The sequence below is a fragment of the Pteropus vampyrus genome, unplaced genomic scaffold (assembly GCF_000151845.1).
Source record: "Pteropus vampyrus isolate Shadow unplaced genomic scaffold, Pvam_2.0 Scaffold104, whole genome shotgun sequence".
NCBI classification, from domain to species: Eukaryota; Metazoa; Chordata; class Mammalia; order Chiroptera; family Pteropodidae; genus Pteropus; species Pteropus vampyrus.
The window spans coordinates 5210937-5215394 of NW_011888885.1; positions in this window are offsets into that span (position 1 = coordinate 5210937).

Genomic DNA, 4458 nt, shown 5'->3' on the forward strand with positions numbered 1-4458 from the left:
CTATGTATGCTGAACGTTCATTACCATCTTGCTATAGCAATTCTCTTATTATTATTTAAGCTTATATTGCCCTATTCTTAGTAAGGGTTGCACTCCTCTGCTTCTATTTGCCTGATAGTCACTTTACTCCTAATTATGTATTTTTTTGTTTTTATTTTGTTTTAGGTGAGCTGACCTCTTTCAGAATTTCCTGTAGTGCAGGCCATCTAGGGGAGAATTCCCTCAATTTTTGTATGTCTAAAAAAGGTCTTAATTTCTCCTTCATATCTAAAGGAGAGCTTAGCTGGATACATTATTCTAGGCTGATAGTTCCTTTCACTATTAGTTTAAATATTTGATTCCATTCCTATCTAGCTTGTAAGGTCTGTGCTGAGAAGTCTGATGATAATCTAATGGTTTTTCCTTTATACCTGGCTGCCCTGAGAATTCTATTTTTGTCGTTGATTTTTGATAACTTTAATACAATGTGTCTTGGTGAAGGCCTTTTTGGGTTGAGATAATTGGGTGTTCTGTTGACTTTTTGAATTCCAAGCTCCAGCTCACTCCTTAGATTTGGAAAATTCTCGTCCACTATTTGCCTGAAAATGCTTTCTAGCCTCTGCTCCTTTTCCTCACCTTTGGTAATTAATGCTCATTATTCTTATGTTTCCTCTCCTGATAGTCTCAGCTAGTTCTTGTATTTCTCTTTCATTATTTTTCATTCTTTGGTTTCTCTCTTCTTCCTTCTGATTTATTTCTAGATTTCTGTCTTCGACATCACTGATCCTTTCCTCCATTTGGTCAGCTCTATTTCCCAAGCTTGCTATTTCATTTTTCAACTCTCGCAGTGTGTTTTTTATCTCCAGAAGTTCTATTTGGTTCTTTTTGAGGGTTTCAATCTCCTTGCTCTGCTCTTCTAGTTGTTTTTCAGTTCCTGAAATTGTTGATATGATTTGTTTTCGATCTCATTGAGTTTTTTCAGAAGTACCATCCTGAATTCTCTGTCACTTAAGTCTGTAAGCTCATTTTCTGGAGATTTTTCTCTTTCTTTCTGAGATGCCTTGTCACCTTAATTGTTCATGGTGTTTAATGGACTGTTTCTCCACCTGGGCATTAATGGAAACGTATTCTGTTATTTTTCCAGAAAGAAGATTTATTATATAAAAGTCTCTCTTTAGCCTGCTGCAAAGAAGGCGCTTTTCTTTTAGTTTCAAGTAGGTGGTGTCTAAGCCTCTTGGATCCCTGCTTTATATAAAGCCTAACATCTTTTATTTTCTTGTAGATTTTAATCACACTTGCTACTCTCAGTTTCAGTCCCTATCAGTGTTTGTAACAGTTTTGGTAGCATTTGCTCAAATTCCCTTGGGACTCCGTGGTGATCGGTCTTGGAGGGTATGAGGGGAGGGCCCCTCTGGGTTGGGGGTTGAGGGTTGAGGGCTGCAGCTCAGTCTCCGTTTTGCAACTGGAGCCAGTAGAAATCAACTGCTGTTTCTCTGCGGTCCCATCTCACTTCTCTGCTTTCTGCCCTGATGACTGAGCCCTCTGCCAGCACTTCCGGGCAGGGCTGTTCAGGGAAGTCGCTGTACCTTCTCCCCTCCCACCCCTCCTGCAAGTTGCTCCGGCGGCTGCGAGAGGCAGCTTTATTTGTCCCAGTCCACTGCCCAACACCCAGGCTTCTGACCTGTGGTAGCTCTTACGCACAGATCCCATGCTCAGACATGCTGGTGTGCAGTTTGGGTGTTTTTTGTTCAGTTTTAGATGTTCAGCTTATTGTTGTTTCAAGGGGGGAGATCTGAGGACATCTCTCACTCCGCCATGTTTTCCAAAATCTCCTGTCTTACTTTCTTCATGACCTCCCCCATCACCTGGGTAGCTAGCATCTTCCACTTAATCGTGAACATGTGGCCCCTATCTGATGGGGTAGCAGCCTGCCTTCTCTCATGGATGACTTCTGTTTCGCCTTGCAGGGTGCAGTGTGGCAAAGTCCTCAAGTTTCCTTGGTGTGGATGGTTAGTTTCTGGTACTCATGCAAGTCTTCCCCTTTTTCTGATGATCATTTCAGGGATGTTCTGTTGGGACAGGAAGAGAGAATAGGCCGAGCATGAGATCCAGAGAGCAGTGTTTATGTCACAGTCCTGCTAGGAATTCCCAGCTAAGTTTTGTTCTCTTTTTCAGGTCTTTTGTCTACTTGAACACTTGAAAACAAGAAAACTCAATTTTTTGCTACGCTTAACATTCTACATTCCAGGCTTTTTTGGCTCCTCCCCACCCCCACGCCAATTACCATGATATGGCTTTCTGATGAGTAAAGGCACTGAGGACAGGTGTATGCATGAAACTGGTGTCAGATGGAAGAGATACAGGCCTGGATAACCTTTGAACTGCTCACTAGCTGTTGCCTGGTGAGCACTACCTCATCTTTAAATTCAGCTTAAAGTGCCTCCCTCAGTCAGCCCTCTCCTGAGCCCTCCTTTCTCTCCAGGCAGAAGTAACCACGTGAGTCCCCCACACTCCCCCTGCCCTTACCCACCTCCCACCAGTGTGTGCTCATGCATTTGTTGGGCACATCTTCCACTCTTGCTCTATTGAGATTTTAAAAGGTTTCCTCCTCCTTTTTGATTCCTGATTGTGAAAACACTTAGAGTCATCTTCCATGCTTTTAACATTTAAAAATTATCATAGAGAGGCTAAAACAGCTAAAGCTATTCCCAGTTAATCAAGCTTCCCTGAGTGTTTGTGCACCAGAGAAGATAATGCAGGTGAAAAGCACTTGGCAGACAGGAAAGCCCAGGGAGGTGCTGCAGTGGGCGTCTGGGGAGCCTGGAGGCCTTTCGAAACTGTGTGTGTGTGTGTGTGTGTGTGTGTGTTCATACACTCATGGATTAGGAGCACTGCAGCTCTGACAAGGGTCACACAGGCCTGACCCTGTCTTTACTTTGACTGACTGAAAAGAACCGGCCTGTATTTGGCAGGGCTTAACTATGTCCAGACTCTTGATGCCCTCGCAGAGTGGTCTTTGACCTCAAATGACCATCACTGGGAAAGGTCCTGATGTTGGGAAATTCTGTCAGGGTTGGTTGGGGCTAAAGCCTAGACTGGTACCCCTCGGTGTGGAGGGTGGCCTCTGAGAAGGGTCACCAGTTCCACCAGCAGGCAGGCTGGGAAGAGCTAGTTCCCACAGAGAATACCAGAGCCTTGGAGATGGGCCTAAAGCTGGGAGGAGGGGAACCTCTCCCCTCTCTGGGTTTCTGGACCAGGACTTCAAGCCAGGAGGATATTCAACATTTAACCTCAAGCAGCTTTTAATCGAGCACCTCCTATGTGCCAGGCACATTCTAAACATTGGGATACAGTGGTGAGCAGAACATAGTCCTTGCTCACATGGGGTTTACAGTCTACTGAAGAGAAATAAATAAATAAGAAAGCAGAAACAAATGAATAAGAGTGATTCAGATAGTGATAGAGGCTATGAGGACCATACAACAAGCTGAGGTGAGGGTGGAGGGCTGGGCAGCTGCTGTAGCACTGGAGCCCATGTGACCTGTGCCCATTTTGTAGGCCCTGGCTGGTGAGGCCAGGGCATGCTGATAACGTGACTGTGACAACAGAGTCCTCATATAGGTAGCTGTGTGTCCTAGCTGAGCCCGGCTGCGCTGTAGAATTGGTGGGCTGGGGAGTCTGAGGGCTTTCTTTGTCTGAAACGATACATATAGCAGTGTGGGATTTTGTGCCAAAGGAGGAGGCAGGAGGATTTCTTAGATTCACTTTTTTTTTCAAGCATTCTACAAAATTTCTTGAGTATTTACCATGTGCTAGGCGCTATTCTGGGCACTAAATATACAACGGTGAATAAAATGGGCAAAAGAATCCCTGCCCTCAGGGAGCTTACATTTGTGTGTGTCCGCATGGGTGTGTATGTGTGCATGCATGCATACGCGTGCACACACACGCACACACAATCACGCACCAGCATGGCGGGAAATCCAGGAGAGGGAAGTGAGAAAGGAGAAGAGAGGGAATGCAGTGGCCCATGTCTCCTGGCCCCACTGAAAAAACTGGTTTAGAACCTTGCCAGAGACAGGTGCAAGGCCAGAGGCTGCAGGATGTGGGGACCCTCTGCCCCTTTGAGGTCCAGGTGACAGGACGTGGTGCAGAGCGGCAGAGAGGCCATCCTCCCTCCGTTCCTCCACCCCCAGGTCTCCACAGAGCTAGGCACCTTTCGCAACCTGAGGGCTCTGAGTGCCACCAGTAAAGCCCAGCTGGCCCAGCAGCATCAGGAAAAGCCTCGGTCACGGCACAGCTCCAGAAGCAGTGGTAGTTTTGGGCCCCTCTTTGAGGAGGCATGTGGGCAGTGGCTGGCCAAGGAGAAGGCTCGAATGGGAAAGCTTGTCTTTGGGCACAGAGAGGCCTCCTGTGCAGAGATGCTGGGGAGGGGTGACCAAGCACCTGAGGTCCTGTAGGCCAGAGCAAAGAGCTTTT